The sequence below is a fragment of the Heterodontus francisci genome, chromosome 45 (genome assembly GCF_036365525.1).
Source record: "Heterodontus francisci isolate sHetFra1 chromosome 45, sHetFra1.hap1, whole genome shotgun sequence".
In the NCBI taxonomy this organism is placed as follows: Eukaryota; Metazoa; Chordata; class Chondrichthyes; order Heterodontiformes; family Heterodontidae; genus Heterodontus; species Heterodontus francisci.
In genome coordinates, this window is record NC_090415.1 from 19,373,441 (window position 1) to 19,392,694 (window position 19,254).

Sequence of the window (19,254 nt, forward strand, 5' to 3'; positions counted from 1 at the left end):
GACTATCACTGAGTGGGTCTGTAATGATGGAATCTCCTCAGGGGGAGTCACTTAGTAGGTATATTTACATAGTATCTCCACAGGGACTGTCACTGAGTGGGTCTGTTATTAAGTATCTCCAAAGGGAGAGTCACTGACTGGGTCTGTTATTATAGTATCTCCACAGGGACAATCACTGAGTGGGTCTGTTGTTCTAGTATCTCCACAATGAGAGTCACTGACTGGGTCTGTTAATGTTGGATCTCCACAGGGAGAGTCACTGTGTGGCTCTGTTATAAAAGCACCTCCACAGGGAAGTCGTTGAGTGGGTCTGTTATCATCGTAACTTCACAGGAAGAATCACTGAGTGGGTCTGTTATTATAGTATCTCCTGAGGGAGAGTCACTGAGTGGTTCTATTATTACAGTATCTCCACAGGGAGAGACTCTGAGAGGGTCTGTTGTTGTAGTATCTCCACAGGGAGAGTGGCTGAGTGGATCTGTTATTACAGTATCGCCAGAGGGCGAGTCTCTTAGTGGGTCTGTTATGATAGTATCTCCACAGGAATTGTCACTGAGTGGGTCTGTCGTTCCAAAATCTCCACAGGAGAGTCATTGAGAGGGTCTGTTCTCGTGTCTCCACAGGGAGAGTCACTGAGTGGGTCTGTTATTATTGTATCTCCACTGGCGGTCTCACTGACTGGGTGTGATATTATAGTATCTCCAGAGGGAGAGTCACTGAGTGGGTCTGTTATTACAGTATCTCCACATGGAGAGTCACTGAGTGGGTCTGTTATTATAGTATTTCCACAGGGTGAGTCACAGAGTGGGTCTGTTGTTGTCGTATCTCCAAAGGGAGAATCACTGAGTGGTTCTGTTATTATTGTATCTCCACAGGGAGAGTCACTGAGTGGGTCTGTTATTATAGTGTCTCGACTGGGAGTTTGACTGAGTGGTTCTCTTATTAAAGTATCACGACAGGGATTGTTACTGAGTGGGTCTGTTATTTGAGAATCTCCACAGGGAGAGTCACTGAGTGTGTCTTCGATTATAGTATGTCCACTGTTAGAGTCATTGAGTGGGTCTATTTTTATAGTATCTCCAGTGGGAGAGTCACTGAGTGGGTCTGTTACAGTATATCCACCTGAAGAGTCACTGCGTGGGTTTGTTATGATAGTATCTCCACAGGGAGTGTGACTGAGTGGTTCTGTTATTGCAGTCTCTCGACAGGAAGTGTTACTGAGTGGGGCTGTTATGATAGTATCTCCACAGGGAGACTCACTGAGAGTGTCTTCTACTATAGTATCTGCACTGGGAGAGGCATTGTATGGGTCTGTTTTTGTAGAAGCTCCACAGGGAGAGTCACTGAGTGGGTTTGTTATTACAGTATCTCCACAGGAAGAGTCACTGAGTGGGTCTGTTATTATAGTATCTCCACAGGGAGACTCACTGACTGCGTCTGTTATTTTTGGATCTCCACAGGGGGACTCACTGAGTGGGTCTGTTATTATCGTATCTCCACAGGGAGAGTCACTGAGTGGCTCTGTTATTTTAGTATCTCCGCAGGGAGACTCACTGAGTGGGTCTGCTATTTTAGTATCTCCACTCGAGAGTAAATGAGTAGTTTCGCCACCGGGAGAGTCACTGAGTGGGACTCATTAAAGTATCACCACAGGGCAAGTCACTGAGTGGGTCTGTTATTATAGCATCTCCACAGGGAGAATCACTGAGTGGGTCTGCTATTGTATATCTCCACAGAGAGTGTCACTGAGTGTGTCTGTTATTATAGTATCTCTACAGGGGCATTCACTGAGTGTGACTTTTATGATTGTATCTCCACTGGGAGAGTCACTGAGTAGGTCTGTTATTATAGTATTTCCACAGGGAGAGTCACTGAGTGGGTCAGTTATTGTAGTATCTCCACTGGGGGTCTCTCTAAATGGGTCTGTTATTATAGCATCTCCACAGGTAGAGCCACTGAGTGGGACTGTTATGATATTATCTCCACTGGTGGTCTCACTGAGTGGGTCCGTTATTATAGTATCTCCACAAGGAGACTCACTGAGTGGGTCTGCTATTATAGTATCTCCAAAGGAGACTCACTGACTGCGTCTGTTAATTTTGGATCTCCACAGTGGGTGTCACTCAGTGGGTCTGTATTATTGCATCTGCACAGGGAGACTCACGGAGTGGGTCTTTTATTGTAGTATCTGCACAGGGAGAGTCACTGAGTGGGTCTGTTGTTGTAGCATCTCCGCAGGAGGACTCACCGAGTGGGTCTGGTATTATAGTATCTCCACTGGGAGTGTAAATGAGTGGGTCTGTTGTTGTAGTAACTCCACAGGGAGAGTCACTGAGTGGAACTCATTGTAGTATCACCACAGGGCGAGTCACTGAGTGTGTCTGTTATTATAGTAACTCCACAGGGAGAATCACTGAGTGGGTCTGTTATTATAGTATCTCCACAGGGAGAGTCACTGAGTGGGTCTGTCATTATAGTATCTCCACAGGGATTGTCACTGAGTGGGTCTGTCATTCTCGTATCATCACTGGGAGAGTCACTGAGTGGGTATGTTATTATAGTATCTCCAGAGGGAGAGTCACTGAGTGGTTCTGTTATTACAGTATCTCCACAGGAGGTGTTACTGAGTGGGGCTGTTATTATAGTATCTCCACAGGGAGACTCACTGAGAGTGTCTTCTACTATAGTATCTGCTCTGGGAGAGGCATTGTGTGGGTCTGTTTTTGTAGAATCTCCACAGGGAGAGTCACTGATTGAGTTTGTTACTACAGTATCTCCACAGGAAGAGTCAGTGAGTGCGTCTGTTGTTGTAGTGTCTCCACAGGGAGATTCATTGAGTGGGTCCGTTATTTTTGTATCTCCACTGGGGGTCTCACAGAGTGTGTCTGTTATTATAGTATCTCCACAGGGAGACTCACTGACTGCGTCTGTTATTTTTGGATCTCCACAGGGAAACTCACTGAGTGGGTCTGTTATTATCGTATCTCCACAGGGAGAGTCACTGAGTGGTTCTGTCATTTTAGTATCTCCGCAGGGAGACTCACTGAGTGGGTCTGCTATTTTAGTATCTCCACTGGAGAGTAAATGAGTGGGTCTGTTGTTGTAGTATCGCCACAGGGAGAGTCACTGAGTGGGACTCATTAAACTATCACCACAGGGCAAGTCACTGAGTGGGTCTGTTATTATAGCATCTCCTCAGGGAGAATCACTGAGTGGGTCTGCTATTGTATATCTCCACAGAGAGTGTCACTGAGTGGGTCTGTTACTATAGTATCTCCACAGGGGCATTCACTGAGTGTGACTTTTATGATTGTATCTCCACTGGGAGAGTCACTGAGTAGGTCTGTTATTATAGTATTTCCACAGGGAGAGTCACTGAGTGGGTCAGTTATTATAGTATCTCCACTGGGGGTCTCTCTAAATGGGTCTGATATTATAGCATCTCCACAGGTAGAGCCACTGAGTGGGACTGTTATGATATTATCTCCACTGGTGGTCTCACTGAGTGGGTCCGTTATTATAGTATCTCCACAGGGAGACTCACTGAGTGGGTCTGCTATTATAGTATCTCCAAAGGAGACTCACTGACTGCGTCTGTTATTTTTGGATCTCCACAGGGAGTGTCACTCAGTGGTTCTCTATTTTTGCATCTGCACAGGGCGACTCACGGAGTGGGTCTGTTATTGTAGTATCTCCACAGGGAGAGTCACTGAGTGGGTCTGTTGTTGTAGTATCTCCGCAGGAGGACTCACTGAGTGGGTCTGCTATTATAGTATCTCCACTGGGAGTGTAAATGAGTGGGTCTGTTGTTGTAGTATCTCCACAGGGAGAGTCACTGAGTGGGACTCATTACAGTATCACCACAGGGCGAGTCACTGAGTGTGTCTGTTATTATGGTAACTCCACAGGGAGAATCACTGAGTGGGTCTGTTATTATAGTATCTCCACAGGGAGAGTCACTGAGTGGGTCTGTCATTATAGTATCTCCAGAGGGATTGTCACTGAGTGGGTCTGTCATTCTCGAATCTTCACAGGGAGAGTCACTGAGTGGGTCTGTTATTACAGTATCTCCACATGGAGAGTCACTGAGTGGGTCTGTTGTTGTCGTATCTCCAAAGGGAGAATCACTGAGTGGTTCTGTTATGATCGTATCTCCACAGGTAGAGTCACTGAGTGGGTCTTTTATGATAGTATCTCCACAGGGAGTTTGACTGAGTGGTTCTCTTATTACAGTATCTCGACAGGGAGTGTGACTGAGTGGGGCTGTTATTATAGAATCTCCACAGGGAGACTCACTGAGTGCGTCTTCTATTATAGTATCTCCACTTTGTGTGTCATTGAGTGGGTCTATTTTTGTAGTATCTCCAGTGGGAGAGTCACTGAGTGGGTCTGGTACACTATTTCCACCTGAAGAGTCACTGCGTAGGTCTGTTATGATAGTATCTCCGCAGGGAGAGTCACTGAGTGGGTCTGTTATTATAGTATTTCCACAGGGAGTGTGACTGAATGGTTCTGTTATTACAGTATCTCCACAGGGAGTGTGACTGAATGGTTCTGTTATTACAGTATCTCCACAGGGAGTGTTACTGAGTGGGGCTGTTATTATTGTATTTCTACAGGGAGAGTCACTGAATGGGTCTGTTATGATAGTATCTCCACAGGGAGAGTCACTGAGTGGGTCTGTTGTTGTAGTGTCTCCACAGGGAGAGTCATTGAGTGGGTCTATTATTATTGTATCTCCACTGGGGGCCTCACAGAGTGTGTCTGTTATTATAGTATCTCCACAGGGAGATTCACTGAGTGGGTCTGTTGTTGTAGTATCTCCACCGGGAGAGTCACTGAGTGGGTCTGTTATTATAGTAGCTCCACTGGGGGTCCCACTGAGTGGGTCTGTTATTATAGCATCTCCACAGGTAGAGTCACTGAGTGGGACTGTTATGAGATTATCTCCACTGGGGATCTCACAGAGTGGGTCCGTTATTTTATTATCTCCACAGGGAGACTCACTGAATGGGTCTGCTATTATGGTATCTCCACAGGAGACTCACTGACTGCGTCTGTTATTTTTGGATCTCCACAGGGAAACTCACTGAGTGGGTCTGTTATTATAGTATCTCCACAGGGATTGCAACTGAGTGGGTCTGTCATTCTCGTATCTTCACAGGGCGAGTCACTGAGTGTGTCTGTTATTATAGTAACTCCACAGGGAGAATAACTGAGTGGGTCTGTTATTATAGTATCTCCACAGGGAGAGTCACTGAGTGGGTCTGTCATTATAGTATCTCCACAGGGATTGTCACTGAGTGGGTCTGTCATTCTCGTATCATCACTGGGAGAGTCACTGAGTGGGTCTGTTATTATAGTATCTCCAGAGGGAGAGTCACTGAGTGGTTCTGTTATTACAGTATCTCCACAGGAGGTGTTACTGAGTGGGGCTGTTATTATAGTATCTCCACAGGGAGACTCACTGAGAGTGTCTTCTACTATAGTATCTGCACTGGGAGAGGCATTGTGTGGGTCTGTTTTTGTAGAATCTCCACAGGGAGAGTCACTGATTGAGTTTGTTATTACAGTATCTCCACAGGAAGAGTCAGTGAGTGCGTCTGTTGTTGTAGTGTCTCCACAGGGAGAGTCATTGAGTGGGTCTGTTATTTTTGTATCTCCACTGGGGGTCTCACAGAGTGTGTCTGTTATTATAGTATCTCCACAGGGAGACTCACTGACTGCGTCTGTTATTTTTGGATCTCCACAGGGAAACTCACTGAGTGGGTCTGTTATTATCGTATCTCCACAGGGAGAGTCACTGAGTGGTTCTGTCATTTTAGTATCTCCGCAGGGAGACTCACTGAGTGGGTCTGCTATTTTAGTATCTCCACTGGAGAGTAAATGAGTGGGTCTGTTGTTGTAGTATCGCCACAGGGAGAGTCACTGAGTGGGACTCATTAAACTATCACCACAGGGCAAGTCACTGAGTGGGTCTGTTATTATAGCATCTCCTCAGGGAGAATCCCTGAGTGGGTCTGCTATTGTATATCTCCACAGAGAGTGTCACTGAGTGGGTCTGTTACTATAGTATCTCCACAGGGGCATTCACTGAGTGTGACTTTTATGATTGTATCTCCACTGGGAGAGTCACTGAGTAGGTCTGTTATTATAGTATTTCCACAGGGAGAGTCACTGAGTGGGTCAGTTATTATAGTATCTCCACTGGGGGTCTCTCTAAATGGGTCTGTTATTATAGCATCTCCACAGGTAGAGCCACTGAGTGGGACTGTTATGATATTATCTCCACTGGTGGTCTCACTGAGTGGGTCCGTTATTATAGTATCTCCACAGGGAGACTCACTGAATGGGTCTGCTATTATAGTATCTCCACAGGAGACTCACTGACTGCGTCTGTTATTTTTGGATCTCCACAGGGAAACTCACTGAGTGGGTCTGTTATTATAGTATCTCCACAGGGATTGCAACTGAGTGGGTCTGTCATTCTCGTATCTTCACAGGGAGAGTCACTGAGTGGGTCTGTTATTATAGTATCTCCACAGGGACTGTCACTGAGTGGGTCTGTTATTATGGAATCTCCTCGGGGGAGTCACTGAGTGGGTATGTTTACATAGTATCTCGACAGCGAGAGTCACTGGATCTTTTGTTGTAGTACCACCACAGGGAGAGTCACTTAGTGGGACAGCTGTTTCAGTATCTCCACAGGGAGCGTCACTGAGTGGGTCTGCTATTGTATATCTCCACAGAGAGTTTCACTGAGTGGGCCTGTATTATGGTATCTCCACAGGGGCATTCACTGAGTGTGCCTTCTATTATTGTATCTCCACTGGGAGAGTCACTGAGTAGGTCTGTTATTATAGTATCTCCACAGGGTGAGTCACTGAGTGGGTCTGTTCTTTCAGTATCTCCACAGGGAGAGTCATTGAGTGGGTCAGTTATCATAGTATCTGCGCAAGGATAGTCACTCAGTCGGTCTGTTATTATAATATCTCCTTCGGGCGAGTCACTGACTGGTTCCCTTATGATAGTATTTCCACAGGGAGAGTGACAGAGTGGGTCCCTTATTATAGTATCTCCACAGGGAGAGTCACTGAGTGGGTCCCTTATTATAGTATCTCCACAGGGAGAGTCACTGAGTGGGTCTGTTATTATAGTATCTCACAGGGAGTGTCACTGAGTGGGTCTGTTATTACTGTATCTACACATGGAGAGTCACTGATTGGGTCTGTTATTATTGTACCTCCACATGGAGAGTCACTGAGTTGGTCTGTTAACATAGTAACTGCACAGGGAGAGTCACTGAGAGGTGCTGTTATTATAGTATCTCGAAAGGGAGAGTCACTGAGTGTGTGTGTTCTTATAGTATCTCATTTTGAGAGTAACTGAATGGGTCTTTTATTGTAATATCTCCACTGGGAGATTCACTGAGTGGGTCTATTATCGTATCTCCACAGGGAGAGTCACTGAGTGGGTCTGTTATTGCAGTATCTCCAAAGGGAGAGTAACTGAGTGGGTCTGTCAGTTTAGTTTCTCCACAGGGATAGTCAGTGAATGTGTCTGTTATCGTCGTATCTCCACAAGGAGAGTCACTGAGTCGGTCCCTGATTATAGTATCTCCACAGGGAGAATCACTGAGTGGGTCTGTTATTATAGTATCTCCAGAGGGAGAGTCACTGAGTGTGTCTGTTATAATAGTATGTCCACAGGGAGAGTCACTGAGTGGGTCTGTTATTATAATATCTCCACAGGGAGACTCACGGAGTTGGTCTGTTATTATTGTATCTCCACAGGGAGAGTGACTGAGAGGTTCTGTTGTTATAGTACCTCCACAGGGCGAGTCAGTGAGTGGCTCAGTTATCATAGTATCTGCACTGGGACATTCACTGAGTTGTCTGTTATTATAGTATCTCCACTGGGACATTCACTGAGTGGGTCTGTTATTGTAGTATCTCCACAGGGAGAGTCACTGAGTGTCTCAGTTATCATAGTATCTGCACTGGGACATTCACTGAGTGGGTCTGTTATTATAGTATTTCCCATGGAGAGTCACTGAGTGGGTCTGTTATTATTGTACCTCCACTTGGAGAGTGTCACCGAGTTGGTCAATTATTATAGTAACTGCACAGGGAGAGTCACTGAGAGGGGCTGTTATTATAGTATCTCCAAAGGGAATGTCAGTGAGTGGTTGTGTTATTATAGTATCTCCTCTTTGAGAGTAACTGAATGGGTCTGTTATTGTAATAGCTCCACTGGGAGAGTCACTGAGTGGGTCTTTTATCATATCTCCACAGGGAGAGTCGCTGAGTGGGTCGGTTATTATAATATCTCCACAGGGAGACTCAATGAGTGGGTCTGTTATTATAGTGTCTCCACAAGGAGAGTGACTGAGAGGTTCTGTTGTTATAGTAACTCCACAGGGAGAGCCACTGAGTGGGTCTGTTATTATAGTATCTCCCCAGGGACATTCACTGAGTGTGCCTTTTATTATTGTAACTCCACAGGGAGAGTCACTGAGTCGGTCTGTTCTTCTAGTATCGTCACAGGGAGTGTCACTGTGTGGGTCTATTATCATAGTATCTTCACAGGGAGAGTGACTGAGTGGTTCTCTTCTTATAGTATCTCCGCAGGGATAGTCATTGAGTGGGTGTGTTATTATAGTATCTCCAGAGGGAGAGTCTCTGAGTGTGTCTGTTATTATAGTATCTCCAGTTGGGGAGTCACTGAGGTGGTCTGTTATTATAGTATCTGCACATGGAGAGTCACTGAGTTGGTCTGTTGTTATCGTATCTCCACAAGGGGAGTCATTGAGTGTGTCTGCTGTTGTAGCATGTCCACAGGGAGAGTCACTGAGTGGGTCTGTTGTTGCAGTATCTGCACAGTGAAAGTCACGAAGTGGGTCTGTTATTATAGTATCTCCACAAGGAGAGTCACTGAGGTGGTCTGTTATTATAGTATCTCCAGAGAGAGAGTCACTGAGTGGGTCTGTTGTTGGAGTATCTCCACAGGGACTGTCACTGAGTCTGTCTGTTATTATAGTTTCTCCACAGGGAGAGTCACTGAGTGGGTCGGTTGTTGCAGTATTACCACAGGGAGAGTCACTGAGTTGTTCTGTTAATATAATATCTCCGCAGGGAGAGTCACTGAGTGGGTTTATTTTCATAGTATCTCCAGAGGGAGAGAAACTGTGTGAGTCTTTTATTATAGTTTCAACACAGGGAGTGTCACAGAGTGGGTGTGTTATTATAGTATCTCATCTTTGAGAGTAACTGAATGGGTCTGTTATTGTAATATCTCCACTGGGAGATTCACTGAGTGGGTCGATTATCATACCTCCACAGGGAGAGTCGCTGAGTGGGTCTGTTATTATAAAATCTCCACAGGGAGACTCAGTGAGTGGGTCTGTTATTATAGTGTCTCCACAAGGAGAGTGACTGAGAGGTTCTGTTGTTATAGTATCTCCACAGGGAGAGTCACGGAGTGGCTCAGTTATTATTGTACCTCCACATGGAGAGTGTCACTGAGTGGGTCTGTTATTATAGTATCTCCAAAGGGACATTCACTGAGTGTGCCTTTTATTGTTCTATCGCATCAGGGAGAGTCACTGAGTAGGTCTGTTCTTCTAGTATCGCCACATGGAGTGTCACTGTGTGGGTCTGTTACCATAGTATCTTCACAGGGAGAGTGACTGAGTGGTTCTCTTCTTATAGTATCTCCGCAGGGAGTGGGTGTGTTATTATCGTATCTCCAGAGGGAGAGTCTCTGAGTGTGTCTGTTATTATAGTATCTCCAGTTGGGGAGTCACTGAGTTGGTCTGTTATTATAGTATCTGCACATGGAGAGTCACTGAGTTGGTCTGTTGTTTTAGTATCTCCACAAGGGCAGTCATTGAGTGTGTCTGCTGTTGTAGCATGTCCACAGGGAGAGTCACTGAGTGGGTCTGTTGTTGCAGTATCTGCACAGTGAGAGTCACGAAGTGGGTCTGTTATTATAGTATCTCCACAAGGAGAGTCACTGAGGCGTTCTGTTATTATAGTATCTCCAGAGAGAGAGAGAGTCACTTGAATGGGTCTGTTGTTGGAGTATCTCCACAGGGACTGTCACTGAGTCTGTCTGTTATTATAGTTTCTCCACAGGGAAAGTCACTGAGTGGGTCGGTTGTTGCAGTATTACCACAGGGAGAGTCACTGAGTGGGTCTGTTAATATAATATCTCCGCAGGGAGAGTCACTGAGTGGGTCTGTTATTATAGTATCTCCCGTGGGAGAGTCACTGAGTGTCTCTGGTATTACAGTATCTCCACTGGGAGAGTGAATGATTATGTCTGTTATTCCAGTATCTGCACAGGGAGAATCACTGACTGGGTCTGTTATTATAGTATCTCCAAGGAGAGTATCTGAGTTGGTCCGTTATTATAGTATTTCCGCAGAGAGAGTCACTGTGTCTGTCTGTAATTATAGTATCTCAACTGGGACGATCATTGAGTGGGTCTGTTCTTGCACTATCACCACAGGGAGAGTCAGTGAGTGGATCTGAAATTACAGTATCTCCACAAGGAGTGCCACTGAGTCGGTCTGTTCGAATAGTATCTCCACAAGGAGAGTCTCTGCGTGGATCTGTTATTAGAGTATCTCCACAGGGAGGGCGAATGATTGTGTCTGCATTTAGAGTATCTCCAAAGGGAGAGTCTCTGAGTGGGTCTGGTGTTGCAGCAACTCCACAGGGAGAGTCACTAAGTGTGTCTGTTATTATTGCATCTCCACAGGGAGAGTCACTGTGTCTGTCTATAATTATAGTTTCTCAACTGGGACAATCATTGAGTGGGTCTGTTCTTATAATGTCACCACAGGGAGAGTCAGTGAGTGGATCTGAAATTGCAGTGTCTCCACAGGGAGAGTCACTGAGTCTGTCTGTTATTATAGTATCTCCACAGGGAGAGTCAGTGAGTGGATCTGAAATCGCAGTAGCTCCACAGGGAGAGTCACTGAGTGAATCTGTTTCTGTAGTATCTGCACAGGGAGAGCCACTGAGTGGGTCTGTTTCTGTTGTATCTGCACAGGAAGAGTCCCTGAATCGGTCTGTTCATATTGTACCTCCACAGGGTGAGCCACTGAGTGGGTCTGCTTTTGTATTATCTACACAGGGAGAATCTCTGAGTGAGTCTGTTATTATAGTATCTCCAGTGGGGGAGTCACTGAGTTGGTCTGTTATTATAGTATCTTCACGGGAGAGTTACTGAGTGGGTCTGTTGTTGTAGCATGTCCACAGGGGGAGTCACTGAGTGGCTCTGTTGTTGTCGCGTGTCCACAAGGAGAGTCACTGTGTCGGTCTGTAATTATAGTATCTCAACTGGGACAATCATTGAGAGGGTCTGTTGCTGTAGCATGTCCACAGGGAGAGTCACTGAGTGGGTCTGATATTACAGTATCGCTACAGGGAGAGTACATGATTGTGTCTGTTATTTCAGTATCTGAACAGAGAGGGTCTCTGAGTCGGTCTGTTATTATAACATCTCCAAAGGGATAGTCACTGAGTGGGTCTGTTATTATAGAATCTCCACGAGGAGAGTCTCTGAGTGGATCTGTTATTATAGTATCTCGACAGGGAGAGTCACCGAGTGGGTCTGTTATTATAGTATCTCCATAGAGAGGGTCTCTGAGTGGTTCTCTTATTCGTGTATCTCCAGCACGTGATCTCTCTCTCTTTCTCCCTCTCCCTTTCTCCCTCTCCCATTCACTGCATCTCCTTCTCTCTTTCTGTCTCTGTCTCTCTTTGACCCTCTCTCTGTCACTGTCTCTCCCTCTTTCTGTCACTCTTATTCTGTCTGAATACTTTACTCTGTTTTTCTCTCAGATCATCTCTCCCTCCCACGCTGTCTCCTTCTCTCCGTCCCTATCTGTCATTCTCCCTCTCTCTCTTTCTCTCTCTTCCGCTCTCTCTGTCTCCCTTCTCTCTCTATGTCTCTGTCTCTCTCTGTCTCTCTCTGTCTGTCTGTCTCTCTCTCTCTCTCTCTGCTTCTCCTTCTCTCACTTTGCCGCTGCCTGTCCCTCTCTCTGTTTCACCTTCTCTGTCTCTGCTTCTCTCACATGCTCTCTCTCCCTCTGCCTCTCTCTCTGTCTCCCCCCTCGCTCTTTCTCTGCCTCTGTCTCAGACTTGTTGCAGTGCTTGAGGAGGCCATTCGGGCCATCTTGTCTGCACTGGTTTTCCGAGAGTGCAATACTCTCAGTTCCATTACACCACCTTCTCTTCATAACCCTGCACATTCTTCCTTTTCATGTCACTGTCTAATTCCCCTGTGAATGCTTCAATTAAACTTGCCTCCACCACGTTCTCAGGCAGCGCATTCCAGACATTAACCACTCACTGCAGGAAAAAGTTTTTCCCCATGTCACTTTTGCTTCTCTTACCAAATATTTTCTGTCTGCGTCATCTCGTTCTCGATCCTTTTACACGTGGGATCAGTTTCTCCCGATCTACTCTGTCCAGATCCCTCATGATGTTGAATACCACTATCAAATCAACTCTCAGCCTTCTCTTCTCCAAGGAAAACAGTCCTAACTTCTCCAATCTATCTTCATAACTGAAATTCCTCATCCCTGGAACCATTCTCGTGAATCTCTTCTGTACTCTGTCCAATGCCCTCACATCTTTCCTAAAGTGTGGCACTCAGAAATGGGCGCAATACTCGTGCTGAGGATGAACTAGTGTCTGATACAAATTCTACATAACCTCCTTGCTCTTGTACTCTATGCCCCTATTAATAAATCCCAGGATACTGTATGCTTTATTAACCGCTCTCTCAACCTGTCCTACCACTTTCAATGACTTCTGCGCATATACACCCAGATCCCTCTGCTCCTACTCCCCCTTGAGAATTGTTCACTTTTTTCTATATTGTCACTCCATGTTCTTCCAACCAAAATGAATCACTTCACATTTCTATGCATTGAACTTCATCTGCCACCTGCCTGCCCATTCCACCAACTTGTCTCTGTCCTTTTGAAGTTCGTCACTATCGTCATCACAGTTCACAATGCTTCCAAGTTTCGTATCATCTGCAAACTTTGAAATTGTACCCTGTACACCGAGGTCTCGGTCATTAATATATATCAAGAAACTCAAGGGTCCCAACACTGACCCCTGTGGAACTCCATTACAAACCTTCCTCCAGCCTGAAAAACATCCATTAATCACTACTCTTTGTTTCCTGTCACTCAGCCAATTCCGTATCCATGTTGCTACCGTAGTATTTATTCTATGAGCTACAAGTTTGCTCACAAGTCTGTTGTGTGGCACTGTATCAGACGCATTTTCAAAATCCATGTACACCACATCAACAACTTTGCCCTCATGAACCCTCTCAGTTACCTCTTCAAAAAATTCCAGCCAGTTAGTTAAACATGATTTTTCCTTAAAAAATCCATGCTGCCTTTCCTTAATTAACTCACATTTGTCCATGTGACTATTGATGTTGATCCAAATTGTTTTTTCGAGATGTTTTCCACCACCAAAATTGAAATAACAGATCTAAAGTTGCTGCTGTAGTCTCCCCGCTCTCTGTCTCTGTCTCTCTATGTTTCTATCTTTACTCTCTTTCTCTCTCTCTCTCTCGTTGCCCTGTCTCTCCTTCTCGGTCTCCCCATCTCTCTCTGTCTCTCCCTCTGTCCTTCCCTCTGTCCCACCCGCCATCTCTCTCGCTCTGCCTCGCTCTCTCTTGGTCTCTCCTTCATTCGCTGTCCCTCTCTCTGCCAATCCCTATTTCTCCCCTCTCTCCCTTTGTCTCGGTCTCTCCCTCTACCCCTGTCTTTCCTAATCTCTCTCTCTCCCAATCGTTCTCTCTCTATCTCTTTCTCCATCTTCATCTGTCCCTCTGTCTGTCTTTCCCTCGCCCTCTGTCCCGCCATATCTCTCCCTCTGCCACTCCCTCTATCTGTCTCTCTGCCACGCACTCTCTGTCTGAATTTCCCTCCCCTCTGCCTCCCCTGTCTCTATCTCCCCTATTTCTGTCTTTCCCTCCTTCTCTGTCTCTGTTTCTCCCTCTCCCTCTTTCACTGTCACCCCTCTCTATCTGTCTGTGTCTCCCTCTCTCTCTCTCCCTCTTTCTCTGCCTCTCTCTCTGTCTCTCTCTTTTCATCCCTCCCTTCCTCTCTGTCCCAGGACAGCAATGCTTTCAGGCATTTCTTGGTTAATTTTGAACCAGTAACTCTTTCCTTTAGAATCACAGAAAATTTAAGGCACTTGGCCCATCATGACCGTGCCAGCCGAAAAACGATCCACCTATTCTAATCCCACCTGCCACCATTTGGTCCGTAGCCCTGTAGATTACGGTACTTGAGGTGCATATCCAGACTCCTTCAGAATGAGTTGAGGTGTTCTTGCTCAACTACTCTTTCAGGCCGTGTGTTCCAGATGCCCACCACCCTCTGGGTGAAAAACATTTTCCTTATATCCCCTCTAATCTTTCTACCAATCACTTTAAGTCTGTGCCCCCTCGTCACTGACCGCTCTGCTAGGGTGAATAGACCATTCACCTCCACTCTATCCAAGCCCTTCACATTTCAATCAGATCTTCCCTCAGCCTTTTCTGTTCCAAGGAGAACAACCCCAGCCTATCCAATCTTTCCTCATAGCTGCATTTTTCCAGTTCGAGCAACATCCACGTAAATCTCCTCTGTACCCACTCGAGTGCAATTACATCCTTTCTGTAATGAGGTGACCAGAACTGCACACAGTACTCAAGTTGTGGTCTAACCAATGAGTTATACAGTTCCAGCATAACCTCCCTGCTCTTCTATTCCATACTTGCCTTGTTGGGAAGATCACTGCAGTTTGAAAATATCAAACACTGATCCAACACTCACCCGTAAAACACTCACACTAAACTCCCAATACTGGACTGGGCAGATAATGTGGATTGTTACTGACTGTTACATCTTGTCTCATCCTCTATCTGTCACTCCCTCTCATGTCTGTCTGTCTCCATCTCTATCTCTCCCTCTATCTCCTTCTCCCTCTTTCTCTTCCTCAGTCCATGACTGTGCCTGTCCCCGTCTCAAACCATCTCTCCCTCTATCACTCCTTGGACAGAAATGTTTTAATCCATTTATTGGTTAATTTTGAACCTGCAATTCTTGCCCTTGCTGGGTACGTCACTGCAGTTTGAAAACATCAAACACTGTTCATCACTCACCCCCTAAACTCTCACACTAAACCCCCAATACAGGACTGGGCAGATAATGGGGATTGTTACTAAGGTTCTGTCAAGGTCTCCTCACACCCTGTCTCCCTTTCCCCCTGCTTCTAAAGTTTGTCAATTTTTGATAATATATTTTCAACAACAATAAATGTCCCTGCAGTTTAAAAGTATGAAACACTGAGCCAACACTCAGTTCTAAAACACTCGCACTAAATCCTCAATACCGGACTTGTCAGACAATGGCGATTGTTACTGGGGTTCTGTCAAACTCTCACTTAACTATCTCTTCTGTCTCTCACTGTTTTTCATTTCGCCCCTCTCTCCATTTCTCCATTTGTTTACATTTCCCACTCTCCTTTGTCTTTAATCGCTGTCCACTTTATATGTCGAGAGGTAGCTCCCTCCACTTTATACGTTGAGGGGAAGCTCCCTCCACTTTATACATAGAGAGGGTGCTCCCTCTACATTATACGCACAGAGGGAGCTCCCTCCACTTTATCCATAGAGAGCGAGCTCCCTCCACTTTCTTCATAGAGAGGGTGTTCCCTTCACATTATACGTAGAGAGGGAGCTCCCTCCACACTACACGTAGTGAAGGAGCTCCCTCCACTTTATACATAGAGGGGGAGCTGCCACTAATTTATACATAGAGAGGGTGCTCTCTCCACATTATACGTACAAAGGGAGCTCCCTCCACTTTATACATAGAGAGGGAGCTCCCTCCACTTTATACATAGAGAGGGAGCTCCCTCCACTCTATACGTAGCGAGGGAGCTCCCTCCACTTTGTACGTAGAGGGGGAGCTCCGACTAATTTATACACAGAGAGGGAGCTCCCTCCACTTTTACAGAGAGAGGGAGCTCCATCCAGTTTATACAGAGAGAGGGAGCTCCCTCCACTTTTACATAGAGAGGGAGCTCCATCCAGTTTATACAGAGATAGGGAGCTCCATCCACTTTATACATAAAGAGGGGGCTCTCTTCATTTTAAACATAGAGAGGGAGCTCCATCCACTTTATACATGGAGAGGGAGCTCCCTCCACTTTTATATGCAGAGGGAGCTCCCTCCACTTTTATATAGAGAGGGAGCTCCATCCAGTTTATACATAGAGAGGGGGCTCTATTAATTTAATACATAGAGTGGGAGCTCCCTCCACTTTATATATACAGAGGGTGTTCCCTCCACTTTATATGTAGAGTGGGATCTCCCTCCACTTTATCTATACAGAGGATGTTCCCTCCAATTTATAAGTAGAGAGGGAGCTCCCTCCACTTTATATATACAGAGGGTGTTCCCTCCACTTTATAGGTAGAGTGGGAGCTCCCTCCACCTTATATATTCAGAGGGTGTTCCCTCCACTTTATAAGTAGAGAGGGAGCTCCCTCTATTTTATGCAGCTGCCATGGTGGGATTTGAACCCCTGTCCTCAGGCCATTAGGTTGGGCCTCTAGATTACTTATGCAGTGGTATTATCACTTTGCGGCTGCCTTCTTCATGATTATCTACAGTGTTTGTTTTCTAATAACACTCACAGTAGCTTTTAGGCTGTAGCCCTGGAAATGGTCTCGAATCAGATCCTCTAAGTTCACATTATAACTGGAAAAAGGCAGGAACAGAGTGAAACGGGATTGCTTTTGTCCCTGGATTCAGTGTCCACTGCAGACAGATCAGTTACTTTTATAATAGAAATGCCAGGAGTGAACAAGGTCAAGACAATAATATGGAAAATGTAAATAACGCCTCTCATAATTGCCACCCATCCAGTGTGAGTACAGATTTCAGGTTTATTCTGAGACAGTTCTTAGTCAGAAAATGTCATTGACATTGAAAGTATTGTGTTTTATCCACCACATTATTTACATCAGAGTCAAAGCTGCTGATGTAATGTGTTTGTTCAGGTGAGTGTAACTAATAGCAATGATCAGGGGTATAACCGTGTCAGTGGAGACTTATCCCCTGTATAAATCAGACCCATTAGAATGGATCAGCTCAGAGTGCCTGCTGGAGCTGTGGATTCCAGGCTAATAGAAGTCTCTGCTTCTCATCGAAATGGGACATTCAGTAATGTTTCATTTAGAACGCCTTTATTATCCTGTAATTGCAGCAATTGGAGTTCCTGGTAAGCAGTATCTCAGCTGTTAATGCTATAAATCAATGTTAACTGTGCTGCTGTACTGGGTATTATTTCTCACTGTGTGTGTTAAACAGCCACCTGTTATTTCCCAGCAATTTACTGATGGAATCTCCTCATTGTCTACTCTTTCATTCTTGCAGGAACTACATTATGTATTTAATGGTATTGTTTTAAGTAACTGTGGCATGGATACTGGATTATTCTAAGTATTGTATGTATTGGAATGAGATGTTTCAGTTAGGATCAATAATCAGACCATCAGGAGATTTTAACAGTTTCATGATGTGGATCTAACCGGTCCTGGAATATTATTATGATTTTTTCTCAGTGATTGATAATGGAATATCTCACAGTCTCAGTGTTACAAGGGGACAGAACAATGTCCTCCCTCCCCAATAACATGGTTCTGTTTAACTGGGATTTCAATGAAGTTATTGATCATCACTGTTTTCAAATATTATTTCATTCTGTGTGTGTCTGACACTGCTTCAGAAGTCTGGCTACTGAACTGAGTTTGCTGCTGACACTTTCACTTCTCCTTCTCTGCTTCACTGTGGACCTTGACTGTCACTGGACTACACTGTAAAATAGAAAAAATTGATGTGATATTTTGCTAGTTTTGACTCTGTCAGTTGGAATCAAGAGTCTTTCCATTTATCTGTAGATTATCAGCTGCAGCGCCGCTGATGTTGGTGTTTTATTAATTAAACAATCCTACATTCTAACAGATTACTTTATAATTCCAGGAGAAGGAATTTCAATGATTGTGAGGTTTGTCTGGAAGAAGCTTTCGATCCTGTTTATTCCATGTATTGCAGATGAAGTGAAGAGTGCAGGTGAACAGGTGGAGACTTGAGTGTTCTGTAGATGCATTAAATTATTCACAGAGGTTTCACCATTGAACAAACTGACTCTGAGAATAGAATCATTGAACCTGGGGCTGGTGGACAGAACACAGACGCAGAATGTTAGGCATAAATCATACGTGAAAAGTGGCATTAAGTAGCTGTTTGCAGTAGTGAGTGCTCCAGAGAGATAGGGAAGGAGAAAAGGAGAAGGGAGAACGAAACCGAGGGAAAGAGATAAGCAGAAGTAAAGAAAAAGAGAAAGAAGCAACAGTGTAAATAATTCACTATCAAAAAGTGCTGGAATGTCCAGAACAATTAGTGAGAGAAACAGTGAGTTGAAGTTGGCTGTTGTCAGATTGTGTACATTTTCCTGTTGGACTTGATCCTCTGTTTTGATTTCTGTCAGGTCCTCTTTTTGTTTCGTAGAAAGTTCCTATTCCTTACTTAGTGATGGAATAAACAGAACAGAATCAGTTCTTCACTGATGGTAATTCATTATTTAAATACTACACTTTACAATCTCTGTGACTACTGAAGTCAATAAACAGCGACTCTGATATCAGAAATATATTTAAATTTATATTTAATTGCCTGTACAAACTAAATATATTGACTATATTGTAGAAACAATGAACTGTTCTCCAACACCAACAACTACAGGGATTATTGTTTGAATGTATGAATTAAGCTGTATTCGAGCCTGCTCCGCCATTCTAGATCATGTCTGATCCTCAGACTCAGCGCTCCAGCTTTCAGCCTTTTCCAATTTGGTAATAGTCCCTATCGGTTCCCTGAACTCAGAACAATAAACCAGCTACACATCCCGCTCTCCCCAAACCTTCCCAACCAACAGTCTGGAGACAAATTCCCAATTAAACCATTGGATTCCATTTCTGTAAAACCCCTTCTCATTTCCCCACTGACACTGCATCCTCACTCAGTAGATCCGGTGCTGACTTTATTCACTTTCTGCATCAATTTCACGATTCATTATTAATAACTGTGTTTTCAAACATTTCACTGTGACAAAGCACTGCCCAGGTCAATGAATCAGTTTTCACTGCTCGATGCAGCAA